The sequence below is a fragment of the Triturus cristatus genome, chromosome 3_2, assembly GCF_964204655.1.
Source record: "Triturus cristatus chromosome 3_2, aTriCri1.1, whole genome shotgun sequence".
Classification (NCBI taxonomy): Eukaryota; Metazoa; Chordata; class Amphibia; order Caudata; family Salamandridae; genus Triturus; species Triturus cristatus.
The window spans coordinates 419,214,182-419,235,711 of record NC_140584.1 but is presented as its reverse complement, the minus strand read 5'-3'; positions in this window follow the sequence as shown (position 1 = coordinate 419,235,711).

Below are 21,530 nucleotides of genomic sequence, written 5' to 3'. Positions count from 1 at the left end.
GTGAATGTCACATTCTGCTGTTATGTGCAATCTATGAATACATGCAGGTTTATATAGTCACCCAGCATGTATTGCACATATAACTGGGTCATGCAAGCTGACTCGTATGATGTAACAAGTGTGCCCGAGTTACCGGCAAGATTGTTTATTGTAAAGCAATGCATACCTTCCTTCAGAAACACAGTACTTAAAGGGATTTTCAACTTTCTATGTGTGCTGCAGAATTCAACAGACATAGAAAAGTGAAAAAATGTGTAAATATTTAATTCTTTGCCATTGCATTTTTTTCAAATTGGCATAGAACTTTGACTTTATTTAAAGTTAACATACATCCCAGCATGTGGAATTGGGTACTAATCCATGTGTGCATGCATATGAAGGCACATGCACCACATATGGGAAACTTCCTGAGGCAAAAGTACACAAGACAGTGATATGCGCTATGCGCTATGCGCGGCCTTATATTACTTTGTAGGCAAATTTGTTCCACATTTCGTACCAAAGCCACATAAATAGAATTTATGTGGCTTTGCACTTATTTTTATTTTTTATTTTTTAGAGTTTTATATAGCTCGAACTAGACCCAAGACATCGGGTATCAGAGCGCTTTACATGAGCACCAGTTTCGTTACAAATGGACAGATTAATTTTTGTTAGGCACGGGGAGATTAAGTTATTTGCCCAAAATCACAGGATGTTGAGCATCGTTGCCGAGACTTGAACCCGGTTCCCTAGCTTCAAGGTCGGCCGCTCTAGCCGTAAGGCTCCACCCTCTCCCATACAAAATCAGAATGTGCATTGTGGCTGCACTAAGAAAATGCACAACACAGGGGAAAAATGTAAGTTACTCTGTGATTGACTTTTATGTGCATAGCTGTAAGTACCATTCTAACTGTGTCTCAACTCCACTAGTTTACAACTTAAAAGTCACATATTTACACACTGTCTTGCTTCCAGTCCAACAATATTCACATGTAGGTGGACTGATATAATTTATTCACACTTGTGTCTCATAAGCAGGGCCGGACTGGCCATAGCATGCACCGGGCAATCCCCCGGTGCGCCGCACGGATGGGGGCCGGTTTTTGGCCCCTAGGGGTCGTTTTTGTTACAGGGCTGTTTTTTCAGCATAGCTGCAAAATCGTCCCTGTAACAAAATCGGCCTAAAACCGGACCTAGCAAAGAGCTCGGCAGCACCCCCAAGCCACGGAGGGGCCTGCCGAGCACTTTGCCAGGGACGGTTTTGGTTCCCAGTCCGGCCCTGCTCATAAGGCTCCCTTTAACAGTGCTGACATAGGTTAGTTTAGCGTGAAGACACAGAGTGGGCGTCCATAATGACACTTCCTAAGAAAGTGTCTAGGAATGCTAAATTTAAATATATACAATATATGATTTTGCACAGGGTGTATCTCACTCCACATCGCCTTAATAGAATATTCCCAAATGCACAACTCTCTTGTCCTCGATATCATGAGGTTGACACGGATCTACTTCATATGTTATGGGGCTGTCCACGATTAAAAGAATTCTGGCACACAATACGATATAGAGTATGAGAAATCACTGATAGTGATGTATGGTCGACAGCAGAGAGTTGCATACTGGGTCTGCATAGGTGCCCTAAAGGGCAGAAAGTCCACTATAGATTTGCAGACATGGACATTTTAATAGCAAAACGCGCCATCACCATGAGGTGGAAATCTGCCTCCCCCCCACACAACTTTCATGGCATGCAGAAATGACTTGGTGGGGTACCACAGAAAGCGCGATTATTAGACAGGAAGAATTTCGCGGCCTACATAAAATTCCCATCCCCATTGAATGGGATCAGATGTTGGAAGCTTTTAAGACCATAGACCCATTGGCTATCCCAATATCCCAGGCCGATACTACACTTCCCACACCCACATTAGCTAAATTAACCGAATCCGTCTGATATTCTATAATTTGCAATGCCTTTTCTCCTAGGAGCACGTATAAGTACATTATTACCACTACTGTATTAAGGGAGTGATTCTTACCCTCAGTTGTAAATATGTATACATAAGATCCCAGCGAACCAGGGGGAGAGGGGTAAATCTAGTTTAAGTTGTAATAGTTTATAATTGCATGTTACAAAAAAAAGAGTTTTATAATATATGGCTGTTTACTCACAGCGGCAATTCCATTCCACTATATCTGTTGCCCCACTGTGGCGTGAGCTGTATATTTGCCTACGCATAGAACTGTAAGTTGTATGAACTTCCTATTCTCTCTGTATAGCTGTGAATTACAAATGCTAGTAGAATTGAACAAACTCAATAAAAAATATGTTTTTTTTAAAGAAGTGTTGGATCAACAGTACCTCTAGTAAGGATGGCTTGGATATCTATGTTTCAAGGTAAACCCTCAATAGAGATGCTAATGCAAGGTATAATATGATTTACTCGAATATATTTTCATTTCATACCAAAAGCAGTATTCTGCTACAACTATAATGGCAGCTGTTGTGGTTTGTAATCATATTAACGCACTCTGATTCACTATTTAGATGTAATGATTAGATTTTTCTTATTTTTAATGCTAGTGAGTTAATTGAAAAAAGTTTTCTACAATATCATCTCCCCTTTTACGTCATTCAGCAGAATCATGTCCAAGCTCAGACACATCCATTTCTTCTGTAGATGGTTTTGGTGTTTCACATTCCCATAGCAAATTATTTTGCATACATATGTTGTGAAGCACTGTACAAAAAACAATCATTTAACATCCTATGTCTACCCTATAAAGTCTTCTACCTCCTGAGAGGTCTAAACAACAGAATCTGTATTTTAAAATTCCAAAAGCTCTCTCTACAACATTGTGCATCATTCTTAATAAAGTATTCGCTTCTTTTCAGCATCATTTTTTGGCAGCACAAATGGTGTCACTAGCCATGGTATTAGTCCACATACTTGATCACCTAAAAAACAAAAAAAGAATTGAGCTAAAAACAGTAAATTATACATTTTTTTCAAATATTCATATTTTTGGGCAGATTGATTACACATTGTGCCAATCTTACTATGACTTTGTGTTAGGAAAGCGTTATGTTAGGCGAATCAATAAGTTATTTATTGTTTATCATGAAGTGACTCAAGGTAACAAACCATAAAGAGTACTTTGCGTATTAGCTAAATTAAATGGAAGGCAGCACATTGAAAAACGTTGGACGACAGTTATAAATGTGATGCACTCCATGGGTGGAGCATGCCCAGTAACACAAATTCAAACATATAATTTAAAAATGATACATTTGATGATAGGCTTTTCACCTGTGATAGGTAAAATGATTAATTTAAGAGTACATATGCCACAAATATTTGTTAGTTAATATATTAGACAAATCAAAACAACTTTTACTAAGTTGTGATTTCTGAGGCCTAGCTTTGTTTTGCAAAAGATTGTAACACAACACATTGACTTGCCTTGCATTGTGTTTGACTGCATGTGGAACACATTGCATGGGTGGGTAATGTGGTTCACATACGTGTAAGCTGGGTTTTATTAGAGATCCTAGACTTAAAGACCATAGAACTCGTTGGTCGTTCTCAATGAATTACTAAAACACAACCATGCGGTCATGTGTAGAAGGATTGTTTTAGATACTGAAATGTACTATCTGTATGCAAGATGGCTGACGATGTAAAGTCCTGCAATAATAGAATTGTGACTGGAACTCACAAGCAATTGCAGCATGGCACAAGGGTGCATGAGATGTCAATAGACAACGCACATTCCACTGACAATATAAATTTCCATGTGTACATCTTCTCCAACTAGTAAATATTTTAATCAGTTTGTTTAACAACATTCTTTTTATACAATATTTAAACTTAGATTGCATAGTAAATTAGAATTTGATGCAAATATGACAATTATGTAGTCATAGAATAAGACATATGGTATTAGACATTTATTTGGTAATATTGTACTTACCAAGCAGGAGTGAACTTCCATATCGGCATGAGTCATGCACGCTACCTGGAATTTTGGCAACAATATTTATAGACTGACATTGTAGTCCACTATTGCTTGAACATTAATGGAATATGTGTGTTTTATATTGCGGTAAATGTGAGCTGTATCTGCTGGTGGCACCAATTGCAGATACGTACAGTAAATGACTCCAATAACATGCGCGAGGCCAGCAATTTTATAGGATTCTTGCTTCATGATAATTTGCTCTTGCATGCCAGTTGGAAAATGAAGATATTGAGGAGTGGTCCTCAATATGACATCCAGTACAGAAAGATGAAAATACAGGCTGTGAAATGCCTGCCAAGCGAGCAGAGGTTGACTGAAATTATCCTGTATTCAACATATGCAATACCACCAACAATTCTACATGTGCTAGAATGGCATGTGAAAAGCATGATATAGGTTTCAGACTAGGATAAATCTTCTCCAATAACTGGTCTTGTTCAAATAATATAGCAAGATGGCCTAATCTCTCAAATCTCTGAGGGTGATCCTTTGGAGAAATACCCACTCTTTTCTCCTTTGCTGAATCTTAGTTTAGAGCAAATAATTACTCAGTTGTCAAAAAGCAACCTCTATAGCTGCAAAAGTCTTTCCTTAGTTTGCAAAGGCTTTCTTCCTTTTATATTAAGACCATTGTGTGCCTAGTTCAGCCTGGAGGACCATGCACAGCATTCTGGTGCACTGTTATCATTGTGAACACCGCGTGACACTGATCACGCTGCATCTGCTACAGAAATCACAATGCATTGTACTTGTGTTAACATTTGCTTGGGAACACCCACTGTGCAAATATTAAAATCTGAGACATGCAAGCTGCCACAACGCAGACATTGCGCCACACAGCAAATAAAAAACCACACAAACTACACACAGTGACGCATAGTGGATATTTAATGAGGCCCTGCCCTCTACTTGTGACACGTTGCACAACGCAACGGCGATGCAAAGGCTAAGCAAATCTGCTCCCAAATTTGTAAACAGCTCAGTACTATTAGTTTTATAATGATGCCAATGATACACGTATTACCATGCTTTTGTTGGTTATTGTTCAGGCCTGAGTGCCAATTTTTTCACAAAGGTTGTGATGGCTCTGAAGATATATTGAGAGATTCAATTTATAAAGTACATCTACCTAAGGGATATTGGAACCTGGAATTATCAGTTGGACTTCACTGTTGTTTCTGGACGCAAAGGAAATTAACTGATAAGTGGCTGAATGTACGACATTATTCCGCCGCCTTTTTCCCCGCTTGGAATCACAATGCGGTCGTTACAAGGACCGCGTTGTGATTCCGCATACCATTACTCCGCAAGTCGGAACAACGACTGGATGTTGGAATAGTATAATTTACTATTCCAACTCCAGTGTGTGCGGACACTAGGGAAGGTGTTGGATTTTAAATCCAACTGCTCCCCCTCCCCTCCGCAAGTCGTTCTTCCGACTTGCGGAGTAATGGTATGCGAAATCACAACGCGGTCGTTGTAACGACCGCGTTGTGATTCCAAGCGGGGAAAAAGTTGCGGGGTAAATGTTGTTTACCCAATTGTAGCACCGGGCCTTACCTCCATTTAAACCCTCCTTTGATTTTAAATTTGAAATGGGAGGAGGTGGCAAAACCTCATCTCAACCAGTTAAAATCTGGAGCCTTTCTGGTTTTCACATGGGATAGGGTGGCAGTAAGGGCACACGGCCTGGCGCGCTAGCCATTGGTTTCTTGTTGTCTTTGGTTAGGATAATCACAGAGTTGTTACACTTGTATATTAAGAGATACAAATCATATAGGCTTAAGAACTGTGGGCAGCTGGTATGGGAGATAACTGAGCCTATGGAACCTATAGAATATATATTTTGGTCCTGCTTCATTAAAGAGAGCTAAAACTATCTCAACCGATTTTAAAAGACAATAATTACAGGAACCTAAGAGGAGCAACATCTGTGTGCTACTTTGGACTTAATGGGGCGTATTTACAAGCCCCTTGCGCTGCGGGTACATCACTTTTTGTGATGCACTGGCAGCGCAACCTGCTGCCCCATATCTTCAAGGACACGTAAAGCCACCTGCTACCCCATATTTACAAGGACACGTAAAGCCACTTTGCGTGGCATTTTGTGTCCTTGTAAATATGGCCCCTTTACACGCAACACTTTGCATGAAAGGGGCGTGCCATGGGTGTAGCGGTGGCTTTTCCCATGCAACACCCATGGCTTCTGCCACATTTCCAGATTTACAAGAAATCGTAAACCTGGAAATGCATCAGAATGCTACGCCTCCCCCAATGTTTTTATTTCTCCTAGTTTTTTTTCTCTTTCTATGTGTGCTGCATTCTGAAGCACACATAAAAGGAGAAGTCATCTCTTGTGATTGTATATGTGCAGGAAGATATCCCTTCCTGCACATAAACAATCATTTTAAACAAATGACATTTTGCAGCTTCTATGTGTGCTGCATTAAGCAGCACATATAGAAGTTTCAAAACACCATTTCAGATTGGTTATGTGCTGGAAGGAACACCTTCCTGCACATAAATAATCATTCCCCTCAAAGCAGGCACCCTTGCCTTTTTCTGCAACGATGCCTGCGTCGGCGCATGGCAGCTAAATGTGCACCCGTCTAGGGGGAGCAAAGGGATCCGTCATATCGTTGTAGATATGACAGATCCCTGTTCTTCTGAATTAACACAGCGCGGTGCAGCCAAATGGCTTGCGGCACCGGGCTGCGTTAATTCCTTGTAAATAAGGCCGATATTTAAAACATAGGAAGGTTGTCAAATTCCTGGCACATACCTTGAAGAAGTTAAAAGAGATAACGACTTTGTCAGATTAATTTTGTCCCTCGTGTTAACCTGTATAACTTGTAATAAGCAGCATTTACTGCACCTGGTTCATACCTCCTTCCAGAGTATTGGTATTTACCAGGAGCAGTGAGTATCACTTCCTGGTCCAAGGACCTCATTGTCATGACCCTAGAGTCAAAGAGGGTATTTACAAGCCACTGGCGCTGCCGGTACATCACTTTTTGTGATGCAACGGCGGCGCAACCTGCTGCCCCATATTTACAAGGAAACGTAAAGCCACCCTGCGTGGCTTTTCTTTTCTTGTAAATATGGCCCTTGACACGTAACACTTTGTGTGAAAGGGGCATGCCATGGGTTTTGCTGTGGGTGTTCCCACACAACGCCACTGGCTTCTGCCGTATTTCCAGATTTACGAGAAATCGTAACCCTGGAAATGCATCGGAATGCTACGCCTCCCCAGGGGAGGTGCAGGGAAGCGCAACAAGGAGAAAAGCTTTTATTTCTCCTCATTATTTCCCTCTTTCTATGGGTGCTGCATTCTGAAATTAGGAAATCCCCTCTTATGATTGTTTATGTGCAGAAAGGTATCCAATACAATCATGTGTACAGTTACAATTTACATTTTCATTGTTTAGTTTTATCATTCTGATCAATAGTAGTGAGATATAAGCAAACTGTTATGCTCTGATTGAAAAATCACTTTTATTTTTTTGTTCAGTGATATGCCTGACTTATGTATTAACGGTCACTGGTAAAAAGGTTATCCTTGTTGCTGTTTTTTTCTGAAATGTATATAATAAACCTTTCCCTATGCACCTAGTCATCCAGGAGGGAAGGGACTGGAGAACACTTTTGAACACTGTAATCTATAGTATAGCATCTGTACAGTAGGGTTGAATTTAATTAAATATTAACATGTACAGAGAAGCGTGTGGAAGATTGCTCCAGTAGCTTTGCATTATATTTGCCTCATCGCATGCCTTCCTGTACATTAATCTGCATGTATTACTAATGGAATTCTATTTTTCGTTGCATTTCGTGTAATTCAAGACATTCTTTTATGTCTTCATTTGAATTTGTAATCCATATTTTTGACAAACTGCTGGTGCATACGAAACCAAGGTCGCCTTGATAGAAGTAGTAGTAGTTATGGAAATCTTGACAACTTTCGTCTGTAAGGAAGGACATGTCCTTGGCTTGGCTTTCTTTAGGGGGTATGATAAGCACCTCGTACTTGGAATAAGTAACTAACAAATAATGTGATGAGGAGTTTACAAGTTGCCTCAGCATCCTGTGACCTTATAAAAGTGCCCAGCCAGCAGCCTCGTTCTCCTGAATGATTAAGGCAGAGGAGCTGTCGCTTGCAGGGCCAGAAACAATAGAGCTGGAGCCGCTCCGTCCCAAATAAACTCTTTCTGTGCTGAGCATTCATAAATTAAATGTTTGTCTCTCAGCTCACTGTTTTGAATTATGTCTTGTGCTCATTATCCCCGTTTCATTCCATGAGCGATCTCTACAGTGTGGATTTTTTCATTATTATTATTTATGGCAGGAGATCCCATTATAGAATTGAAAGAAAATGTAATTAGTGCATCGTGAGAAGGTTGTTTCTGTTGATCGCTCCTGCCTTCTCCTATTTTCCACAGCTTGGTTCTTTTTTAATGAAAAGAATGCTCTGGTGTTTTTTGTGTATTGAAAAAACTCTCTCTCTCTCTCTCTCTCTCTCTCACTCTCTGTCATGGTGTTCAAGAAAAAAAACAGCACAATAGGATAATAAGAATACAATGCACAAATGCTGTTAACATAACATAAATAATACATCGGTAGAGTCTGATAAAATCTCATTATACAGATCTTGTTAGCACCGGACAAAGTTGTTTCCTTGTAACATAGACTTCATATCGCACTGGGCAGTGATTTCTCAAGGTAGTTGGATGTGTTGTACTAATGACGTGGGATTCCACCTTTGCAATGCAGTGATATATGTCTGTATGATGGCCCAAGTATTGTACCACATTTATTATCACCAGTATGACATAAATATGTATGTATGAATATGCTCCTTGGCCTTGCCCAAGGGTTTGGGAGCAGTATTGTCTCAACACAAATATGCCAATGCAAACACACACACAGATGCTGGTATGCGTAGGCACAAACTCACACATGCCAACACTCACACACTTGCTAAAGTTCACACACATTCACACCCACTTTCACACTTACTCTGATTCAAGTACACACACTCACAATGTCAGTCACAGAATATGTGCAGAAATTAGTGCACATACAATCCCACATCTATACATGCAGTCACTGTAGGAAAGTCATCCTATCTTGCCTGATCACCCCCATTTTCTGACTGATATTGGTGGTTATTGACTCTGAAAGTGCCCTGGGCTCTGCTAACCAGTCCCAGATCCAGTGCTCTGTCCTCTAAAGGTATATGGTGATTGGTATAATTCTAATCAGCAAAGGCAACCTACCTATAAGTCCCTAATATATGGTAGGGCATGTAGGTTTGTGGAAATTTAGCTTGTAACTGAACATTATCTGCGCCATCTTGCCTCTCCCCAGCGCCACGCACAGCGAACGCACGGCCGCCATTTCAGGCACCCCACTCTCTCTCCCCGCTCATTGTCGATTGCCAGCGCGTCCCCCTGGCGCTGCAAGCATCCCCCCGCGCGCCGACCACCCCCGCTCTCTCATACATGGGCCATAAACCCTCTCCTTCTGCGCGACCCTGCCATGGAATCACACCCCGTGCCTGACCAACACCTCCTTTCATCCCATACATGGTCATACATCCTTCCTGATAACCCCCATCCTCCGCGCCCGATTGTCCGAACCGATCCCAGGCCATCACCTAGCCCTACGGATGCAGTTTATCGCCCCTACTGTAAGGAAAACACCCCACATCAAAGGGATTACAGCAGATCGAAGCCCCTTACCCCCTGAGACCTGACCAGTTGCACACACCCACGGGCATTGGCGGAATGTCCAGCTGTGTGATAGCCATCTCCTACTGTAGGAGGGGTGGGGACTCCCACTGAAGATATGTGTGGGAACGAGCTCGAAGTGGGGATTCCGAGGAAGTTCTTTCTTGTATCAAGACAATCTCAAGAATGTGCCATGTGTGATAAACCTGCAATAAAGTCATAAACCTGTGTATAAGAGGCCAGGCCTCAGAGATGCAGTTAGAGCACCTCGTGACGATACCTTGCTGTCTGATCTGATGTGTTCTGCTCCGACGGAATAAAACTTTGTTTCCTGCCTTCCAGTCTCCGGCGCCTGCCTCTTTATTGGTTTAACATCGAATGGTATAAGAGGCGATTACCGCCGGGCAATACTTGAAAGGTTATCGACTGAAACTGCCGCTACCGTTTAACAATTGGCGTCCCAAGCGTGGGGCCCATCAGCGACACGTGGATCCAGTGGGAAAGGTCCCGACGACAGAGGTAACGACTGCAACGATCGGGAGAGCTCCTGCCCGATAGACCCTCGTCTGGCAGCCGATCATCCGAACTTCACTGGTTCCGAGCAGACCTCTCTCGAGTGATCTACGGTCCTGACTGGGAACCATCAGGAGTGCCGCGGCAAATACGGAGAGTAGAGGACGATCGGGCGCTGGAGGCGGAAGACGAGAAACTGTCCACGCGGTCCGGGTAAGGTCGTGAAACACGACAAATTGCGAAATAATTGATTGATTGACTGAAATACTAGTATTGTTCATTGATTGTTCTCTTTGACATATTCGCTGTCTACAAACGGGGAGAAGTAGAAATACTCTCTCTCTCTCCCTTTGCAGATAGTGAAGGGTAGGTAACGCAGACTTTTGTCCCCGTTGTAACCCGTCGTGCCTATCTTTATCTCCCCACTGATTGATTGTCCGAACATTGATTGTTTTGAAGAATAGTGCTCTTTGAGATATTCTCTGTTTGCAAATAACGTAGAATAGAAATATTCTGTCTAGTCTTTGCAAATAGTGAAGGGTAGGTAACGCAGACTTTTGTCCCCGTTGTAACCCGTCGTGCCTATCTTTATCTCCCCATTGATTGATTGATTGTCCGAACACTAGTTGTTCGATATTGGTTCTTTGGAGGTATTCTCTGCTTACAAATAACGAGGAATAGAGATATTCTGTCGAGTCTTTGCAAGCAGTGAAAAGATAGGTAGTGCTGACTTTTGTCCCCGTTGAAACCCGTCATGCCTATCTTCTCCCCACTGATTGGTAGTTGGTTCTGCCCGGACCGCTTATTAGAGGTGAACCATCCGGCTCCTCTGGAAGGCACCCCTAATAAGGACATGTTCACTAAAATACGAACTAATCGCCGTAGTTTATAGCAAGCTATGGCATAAAATATACAAAGGGGGACCCCGAGAGTCAGTGGCCACTGGTAGGATCCTTTTTGACCCTACAAAACTAAAGAAACGCTAGGAAATAGCCCTTTGTGGGATATATGGAACTAGGGGAAGGAACCAAGCTCACGGTCAAGACGGCCACGAGGTAGCCCGGCTCCATCGCTCTCGCTGCCTAAACATGTCTGCCCTACCACCCACCCCGCCCAGTAGACACGACCGAAAGCCTGTTGATACCCACCATCGACGTCACCAAACTTGACTAGGATCACGCACAATTGGACTATGCCATTTTCCGATTACACTGTAACTAGATTGCAAATATGTACAACACTCCAACAAAGTAGTATGATTAAACATTTTAATAACTTATAGGTATAACAACATTCCGACAAGATGAACAGGTTAAAACACGTTTTAAACAACTATTTACATGACAGTCTGCTGCGACCTGCCTCCCAAAGCATTTACGTCCACGTGACACCGTCCTCGCCTCTCCTTCCTCGAAGTTGCAACATTGGCCTGTTTTGGGCGGTCCTTTTAGTCGGCCTTGGGCTATAAAAGCCATGCAAAAATCCATTGACATCAGTGGCGGACAACTGTGCGAATAGTCCGGAAGCCACACGCGGCGCCAAGACCCTGGCAACGCCAAGGTGGGTCTGCCACGTCGTGCGGATCTTCCCATTCTCTTCTTCCTTCAATAACGAAGGGTGCCCTGGCGGGGGGAAGCGACGCGGACGGGCCTCCCCCGCCTCCCCAGGTGGAGGCTCGCCAGCAGATGAGGGCACCCCAACCATTTTACTCGCCGGCCAGCTGAGTTGCACCCAGCCATTTCACTCGCCGTCCAGCTGAGTTGGCGCCCCTGCACTCGACCGCCGGACAACCACCCAAGCACGGGTTCACCAAGATTGCCACTAGCGCCCGACGCGAGGAGTGGGCCCCCGCAGCCGAGTGATCGGGGACCCACCCCGGTGGCGATACCATCTGAACTGCTGCTGTCGCTGCTACTGGACCCCCGGGGTGGCGGTTGATCTTTCAGATTCAGGCCCGGCCCGCTGGAAAGACGGCTCTGGACTCGGAAGCTTGTCTGCTTGGGCGTGGGCCCCACCCTTGGAAAAACGCCACCACAGCTTTGCAGATTCTGCGGGGGTCATTGGCCCTCGACTCCCGCGGACTTCCGGTAAGGACAAACCGCCGCCATTGTTCTTTGCCCCGGGCGGCAGCCACCTTGCCTCCGCTTGGTGCAGTGAAATAGACTGAGGCAGGACGTCGGCAGAAAGACCCGCCTACTGTCCCGCCCTAAGAACGGATCACGGCATCACCGTGAGACCGTGGTGACGCCATGCTGACGCAAGCTTCTGTTTGAATTATCAGAAGACACCGCGGCCTATCCGCTCGGATCGGGTCCGGTGGAATCTCAACATGACCCGGTAGGAACCAAAACTGTACCTCCCCATCCCCGAATCATGATTCATGCTGTCTGTTCTTTTCCATCGATGCCAACGAAAGTTCTCGAACTACCGAAAGGAATTCTGGTCCGACAGCTAATTCATGGAAAGACTTAGACTGTACACTGGCCCGACCTCGCCCCAAAATGGCGCCGATGTAGGAGAGGCCTACAACTCCTTGTGGCGTTCCAGTCACGTGGCATTTGTGTTAAAAGGATATGTATGTGATGTTTCCACACATGATGAGCAGAGGGACGGGAAGGGTACTGACCGAGCATACGTACAACCTTACTGATTGCTGACCTACCCATTTTTTATTTAGCGTTTTTATTCTTTTATGCTAAGATAGTGTTGCTCATGATACTCGACGCCTCTCACGCCGTGGCCGGCCTGAACGGTTGTAGGCCCGTATTTGTATACTGACATTGTTTTAAATAAAGGTCTTCTTAAAGGGATTACGGAATCAGTGTCATGACAAATCATCTAGGTTGGTAAAGGTTTTTCTTTTGAATAAACGATTGTTACTCCCAATCAATAGAAAACAGATAATGCAGACCCCATTTACATGAATCTTTTTGATTAACGGAATTTGTGCCCGTCACACCTGTCTTTTCCAAGAGTTGTTAGAAAATGGTCAACCATAGCTTAAGGTATATGCCGAATGCAAGGTATGGTATCTTGCACCATAATACACGACCGATTGAGAAATGCATGTACGACCAGGGAACCCGAATTTAGGAGATGAATGAAATAGAGCATCTTTGTCTCGGGAGAAAAGAATAATAGGTCTGTGGTATTACCCACTCCTGCGGCTAGCCTGGTACGTGGTAAGTAGAACTTTTTCGTGTCTACGCGCGCTAAGGTACTTTGAATACTGCACATCCCCTCCCCTCTTTTCCCTCTCTATAGGTCACGACGAAGTTCCGACTGAAGAATGGAGTGGACATGGACCGCACCGTGTTCAATATCGGGAAAAACATAGACAAACGTTGTGGGATAGTGCGTAAAGTGCAGACCACCATTGGGAACATGAAAAACTGTATGGTATGATTGTGCGTGTGTGCTACGATTATACGGTATAAATGTGTATGCATTTCATGCTTGGGTCGCTTGAAGAGAGCATCATCGTATGATTGAAGTGCTCGTCCATCGATCAAAGGGAGGAGAGTAAAAGGTCCGACACCCCCCCACCAAGATAAACTACAAAATACTGAAAATACGCAGCATGCATAGGAAAGCATAGGAAAGAGGACAGGAAAGGAGAGGTCCCCATACTCAACGTAGCCCTGAGTCTCCGTCTTAAGTTTCTGCGCTTGATGCATGTACTGTCACACCCTATCCGGTATTCGTGTGTGCGAGATCACCAAATTTATGTCTTTCCCCCGCTTGTGTTTTCTTACATAGAACAGACCCATGCTACTCCATGTTGTGTGTGCACCAAGTGGCCTATTATCGTACACATGTCTCTCTCTCTCGTTTTGTGTCGTACATATGCCAAATAGCCTACTTGATGCACACGTCTCCGTCTCTCTCTCTCTCTCTCTCTCTCTCTCTCTCTCTCTCTCTCTCTCTCTCTCTCTCTCACTCTCACTCTCACTCTCACTCTCACTCTCACTCTCTCTCACTCTCTCTCTCTCTCTCTCTCTCTCTCTCACTCTCTCTCCCTCCCTCACTAAAGGCTTCCTTGCCCTCTTTCTTTTTGGATAAATTAACGACACATACCTCCTCAGTCTGTGTATAATTGGCCTCAAACACGGTGGTGTTCGAACAAATTGACAGAAACAAAAACGACCGTACTTTACCACGTTACTACCTCTCCTTTCTGCAAATGTTGAGCTAAATTGGCTGAGAAAGAAAGGACAGGTAAGACGACTGATGTCTCCCAATTTGGCCCTCATCACGGGGACTATATGTCAGTGGTTTTCGTTTTAGAGCTTTAACAACACCATCTCCACCGCCCAGAATTGCCTCCACCCAATTACCCCAAACTAGAATGTCTAAGCACCCCGTTCTCCCAAAATAACCCCAGCCCTGTACTAGCCGTCTCAGAGTATTTCGGACAAAACAGCTGATGACCTTATTCTCTAAAGGTACATTGCCTAAGCTGATGGGGGTTACCTATTGTCTCCAGCAAGAAAAAATGTTTAGCTTATGTCCCTCCCCGAAATAGATACCTGTGAACCCATGACAGTAGCACCTCATACTTTTTCCATAAACTTAGCAGTCCTCGGAGGAAAATGTGTATTAACAGAACTTGTGTTAAAATTAACGAGTCTCTACCGGAGAAGCCGGTTCGAATTTTTGATAAACGAGAAAGTCAACAGATGTCAGGCCTCCTGCAACGATTATAGGGCGCAGGAATCGACACCTAGCAGGCCAGACGATGGACAGGGACACCCACAGAAACCTGCACCACAGCAATGATTAATAGATTAGTAACACGCACACTAACATCAGAGTTAGTAGACATCAATCATACAGCAACCGATAAAAGCATTTCCCCAACTACTCGGTGGTTGGGAGAGAGGATGAAGTGTGTAAATGTCTTCCCTGCCAACTCTCTAAGATTTTGTTTCTTGTACTCATTTAAAGATAACGTGCAGCCACCGGAAGAGAGGGGTCGGACGTGACGCACAGCCTGGCTACGGACCATGGAACATCTATGACATCGACCAAGGGGGAAGCAACGAAGCAAAAAGGGCGTGAGACGAGGCACCATTATCAGAATGATAAGCGATGGAACGAAGGGCTATCTCGAGGCCCCCTACTCGCTGACCAGCGTGCCTGAAGTCCCAACCCGTCGAGCTCGATTGATGGGCTCAGTGCTGGAAGATTCTGCCCCCCTTGGTCCGCTTTTTGACCCGACCCCACTCCACCCCCTCTTCCCTCGGCATCCCGAAGCACGTCACACCCTTCTCTCTCTCTCTCTCTCCCTCTTTTATATGGATTTTGAATTTGACTTAACTACCGAAGAACAAAAAGCGGGTACCCCGTCTCAAAGTACCTATGATGAACTGTGTTAGAGAACAGGACTGTGATCGGAGAACAACGAATGGTCACACCCTGCCACGTGAGAAATTGGATTTGAGCTGGACCTTAGCTCCACCGCCGGTGCTCAACAGTGCCAACAAAAGAAGAACAACAACAAGAGCTTACCAGTGATGGCTCTTTATAATAGGACACTGGAAAGAAGAACTCCCTCCCATGACTGTAACTAATGTTAAGTTGAATTCCTCTCCCAACCACCATTTTATATTAACTATCTTCCTATCGAGTTTTCATGATGTTGCGTCAGTCACTTCCGACTGTACACTGAGAAGTTGAGAAAATCTAACTTTGTATAATGACATTCATACAACACCAGCCATGCACACGACTATACTGACTATTTTTGATCAACACGAAGTCTGGGCCTTAAGTAATGGGCGAAATATCCCTTGTTTTGCCAGAAACGTTTCTCTCTTTTTTTTGCTTTACAGTATCATGTTTGTGCTCAAACAAGCTCCCCTCCTCCTATCCCTGGGCCTGACATGCGGCACAGCTGATGTAATTTTGTATGTACTACCTCCTCGCCTACTTTATCAACTGTATGTAACTATGTACAAATGTGTCAGATTACTCCTGCCTGCCCTAAAAACTCTGTATCTTTAAGGAATGCATGAAAAACATTAACGGTATTATAGCTGAAGGGTTAACGAAGGTGAATGTCGGCCAGGCAAGCTGGCGAGATATGTTAAAAGGGAGGACTGTGGAAATTTAGCTTGTAACTGAACATTATCTGCGCCATCTTGCCTCTCCCCAGCGCCACGCACAGCGAACGCACGGCCGCCATTTCAGGCACCCCACTCTCTCTCCCCGCTCATTGTCGATCGCCAGCGCGTCCCCCTGGCGCTGCAAGCATCCCCCCGCGCACCGACCACCCCCGCTCTCTCATACATGGGCCATAAACCCTCTCCTTCTGCGCGACCCTGCCATGGAATCACACCCCGTGCCTGACCAACACCTCCTTTCATCCCATACATAGTCATACATCCTTCCTGATAACCCCCATCCTCTGCGCCCGATTGTCCGAACCGATCCCAGGCCATCACCTAGCCCTACGGATGCAGTTTATCGCCCCTACTGTAAGGAAAACACCCCACATCAAAGGGATTACAGCAGATCAAAGCCCCCACCCCCTGAGACCTGACCGGTTGCACACACCCACGGGAATTGGCGGAATGTCCAGCTGTGTGATAGCCATCTCCTACTGTAGGAGGGGTGGGGACACCCACTGAAGATATGTGTGGGAACGAGCTCGAAGTGGGGATTCCGAGGAAGTTCTTTCTTGTATCAAGACAATCTCAAGAATGTGCCATGTGTGATAAACCTGCAATAAAGTCATAAACCTGTGTATAAGAGGCCAGGCCTCAGAGATGCAGTTAGAGCACCTCGTGACGATACCTTGCTGTCTGATCTGATGTGTTCTGCTCCGACGGAATAAAACTTTGTTTCCTGCCTTCCAGTCTCCGGCGCCTGCCTCTTTATTGGTTTAACATCGAATGGTATAAGAGGCGATTACCGCCGGGCAATACTTGAAAGGTTATCGACTGAAACTGCCGCTACCGTTTAACAGGTTTATGGGCCCCATTGGACGTAAAGCACTTAAGTGAGCACTGTTGTAGTGTCTGCTGTCATTTTAAAGTCAGACCTGACTTGCAGGCTGGTTTTAAAATAAAACTGTCTAAATTTCACTTTGAAATTAAAAGTACTTCCAAAGTCAGAAACGACCTTTGTGTTACTTTTTTGTCACCCATAAGCTCTGCCCTAGGTGCCCAGAGGGTAGAGTGCATTGTTATAAAAAGTAGGGATAATATAAAAGAAGTTGTATATGCCCTAGTAAGGAAAAACAGCCAAAGTCGTTATTCCCTACTGTAGTGCTGCTAGCCCCATATGCTAACATGGGGAAGGCTTTCTTCAGTTTAAAAAATTCTATCTTTGCATTGGAGCTAGCTAGCAGTCTCATTCAAAGTATAAAAGTAATGGTCATATTAAATCCAACAGCTGGCCAAAGTTATATTTAACGTAAGTGTAAAGAGGCCTGGGGCTGCAACAATACAGTAATTTAGTGAGAGGGGATTTGCTTCCTGGAGAGGCCAGGGAGAGGAAGTGGGCTGGGGAGATAAGCTGTAATTCAAAGGCTGGAGAGCTGATGTCACAGGACCCAGGCAGCCCCCACTTCCTTCATCCACAGCCAGATGGGAGTCCACCTGATTAGATTAGGAGAGGGGTTGGAAGGGGAGTTTAGTCAGTTGTTACACATACCAAAAAGAGATTTTCTCCATTTTAATTTTTGGGAGATCAGTGTATTCTGGGTCAAAATTACGCCACACTTCACAGGAAGTGGTCATAGCAGAGGGAGGTAACGTTACCCCTATTGATTAGGGTGTTCCCCCCCTCCTGCCAGCCTAAAATAGAGTATAAATATGGTGGAGTTGCAGGAGCTTCTTAGAACACTGCCCAGAACAACAGAAGAAGAAGGACTGCTCTGCTTGGCCCTTGGACTGCACGACAGAAGGCTTGTATTCAGAAAGACTGCACCTGCTGCACTCACAAGGCACCACAAATAAAGGACTATGCCGACTTAAAGGAAAAGGAGTGGGCGTCCCTGATAAGCAACAGATACAACAGAGCTAGAAGACATCACCTGTCAAGCGAAGAGAGGATCACGCCAGCTGACCGGTGGCAACGGGATCTTTCCTGGGCTGTGCAGGTGCATTGTGGGAAATCAAGTCCTAGTCCCCAAGAGTCAATCCAGAGTATCTGAACCCTTGGTTGGTGCTACTGGACCCTTATGTTCTCCAAACAAACCAAAAAGAACCAAGAACTCAAAGTTTGGATCTTTCTGAAAATTTTTGCAGAAAAGCTCCAGGAGGAGGCCAGCTCTACATCGAAAGTCAATCCCCCGTCGTCAACTCGCAAATTGGCCTGACCACGCTGGTTTGTCCTGTTAAAATCTCCAGAGCTCTTCGCTGTCAATATCGGGGACATAAACTTCCGGAGGCTCACCGAGGCATTGTGCTGCAGCAGGCCTCGGTTGTCGAATTGAACTCTGGATCCGAGAAGCTCAAGGACACGCCGACGAGCCCGTCGATGAGCAAAAGCTCCAAGAAAAAAGAGCAAGTCAGAAGGTAAACTGTTGACCAAGGCTAGCCCTCAGCCTACCTAACCTGTGCTCCATTGTGGTCAGCCTAAAACTTTGGCTTTGTCCCGGTCCAGCATGACTAGAAATCAACTGGCACTTTAAGCTTTTTGGTGCTACAATACACAATGTTTTATTTAATCTTTCAAAATTCATATCTCCAGTTCCCTACATTGGATTGTCATTGTTGTGATGTTGTTTTGAAGAAAAAAAAATTCTATACTCATATAAATTTGTGTTGGATTTTTATTGTGTTGTCTCCTTTACTTATGTACTGTTTTGGTGGTATTAAATTAACCCCAGGCGGGTAACTCTGCTCCGCCAGCGGAGTTTGCAGATTTTTACCTTCTCCACGCTCCGTTGCAGATGCCGAGTTTAGGCAAAACTCCCCTCCGTGGCAGAGCGGAGCTAGCAAGCCTCTCCACTCTTGCAAATTACTTTTTTTTTTTAGGAGGTTTATATAGCGGGAACTTGACCCAAATTGGGTATCAGAGTGCTTTACATAGCACCAGTTGCGTTACATGAGACACATTCATTTTTTGTGAGGCACGGGGAGATTAAGTGATTTGCCCAGAATTACAGGATGTTCAGCGTCGATGCTAACGGTTCCCCAGATATGAGGACGACCGCCCTAGCCATTAGGCCAACTCCTCTCCCCACTTAAAAATTAAAAAAGAAGGCACTTACCTGCGTGGCTGCCTCCTCCTCTGCCTGGCCGCTCTCTTTCCTGCTCCTCGCTGTCCTTCTTCTATGAAAAACCCTACGCTGTACGTCTTGTGCGTGCGCATTCACTGAGTTTTTTTCAAACTCCATGGAACTCCATGTAGAGGCACTATGCCAGCTTCGCCCACCCTTATATTAAATGCCCTACAAATACCTGTCTTCTAATCTAAGCCTGGGTGCGTGTTTAATAAACTATTAATGGTTGAGCAGGGATTAATTTATTGAGACTTGGCTGGACATGTTAGTGATTTTAGTATTATTACTAGCTGAGGGTGAATACCGCAACTACTAATAATCCACTTTCCTGCAGTCACACTGTCAGCAGCTTTTCAATTTCCTTACAACACACACTCATTCAATAACACCAATGCACATTTGACATTGCAGACTGAGAGAGAGGATTATAAGAGGGTCATCAAGTGAATAAAATTCAGTTCTCTGTACCCATCCTACACCACCAACAGTCACCAATGAACAAGATTCCAGAAAATGACATTGAGTCATGATGCTTGGTTGCTTTTTGAGACAGATTGGGGCATCCTTGATTTGCTTGGGGCTTTTAAACCACAGTACGAGGGATTCAAAAGGAAGAGTACACTGAAGCTGGCAGAGAGTGATATCACATAAATGTTTCCAGAATGGAAAATAGCATGCTGCTCTGACACCAGACTGGCACACACTAGCCGACCCCTGGCAGTCCATGACGTTACCCCACTGCAAAGGGAGAACAGGAGATTGTTGGGGCCAGATACAAACTCAGCTACAGGGTTTGAAGAAACGTCTGCACTCAACTGATTTTGAGGGACCACGACACTCACTCCACGTCCTTAGGCTTCCACCTTTCCTTGCCCTCCATGGTGGTGGAGCACCATGACAGGCCATACATTCCCTCGGTGGGCAAAGATGGGAGCGGACAGATATTAGCAAATAGGGACATATGGGGGGATCAAGACATCCAGGATGCAATGAATCTTGCTTCTAACTATAGTGGCACCACTGACCCTACACAATTCTTCTATGGTGTAGAAGAGAATATTCAGATACACAATAATACCATATACACAGGAATATGAGTGTCAATTTAAAAAGGAAACATTGGCTCCAGAAGAACATCGAATTTTGGGTTAACCTGTAAAGGGCACATTTAGAGTTGGGTGGAAGTGGCACCAAACTACTTGGGTGGAGATGGTCCCATCCTTACCAACAGGGAAGCAGCCTAATCGAGAGTTCTGCTTTGGATCGGCACATACAGGGATATACTTTTGGAAAGAGTACTACTGAAAAAAATTAAATGTTGACTGGGCTGGCCTCCCTATCATTGCAGCCAGCTCAGCATTATTTATTTTCTGCTAAAATCCCCAAGAGGGTGTTAGTTTCTGAAAAACAAAACAAAATGTCCCTATCATGCAGTCTGTTTTTTCTTAGTTTGCCTTTAATACTTCTGTGTCTCCTGACTATTACTGTAATGCCTTGCACAGCAGGCCCCTAGAAGAACAAGCATTGGCAAAGCCAACAGCTTTCGCCGACGCGAGAGCTACTGGCTTTCTCAGAGTTTCTAGCCCTGTTGTACAACAGCACAGTTGCTGTGAAACCAGGCTGAAAGTTAAAAAAGAGATATGATGCAGTCAGTGCTGGCTACATCTTAACACTTCTTTTGTAACTTTCAGCCATGTGGCACAGCAGTCGTGCTGCTGTACAACATGACTAAATAAGCATTAGCAAACCAATACGCCTTGACTGCGCTTGAGCTATTGACTTTGCCAATGTCTTTTAGCTATTTTTTCAGAAACGTGGCTGTGAAACATGGCTAAAAGTAAAGTTAGAAAAAAGCGCTATGACACAGCCAGCGCTGGTGCCACATCATAGTGTGTTTTTTAGGGAGGAAAAGACAAGCAAGGATGGGTTAAGTGGGTATGGGCAAGCCACGAGGACAGAGAGGGGTTGGGATGAGGCCAGCAACTTGGAGTACGGGTGGGTGAGAGGGGAAGAAGCAACACACAGAAGGGGTGGGTGGGAGGGAAAGA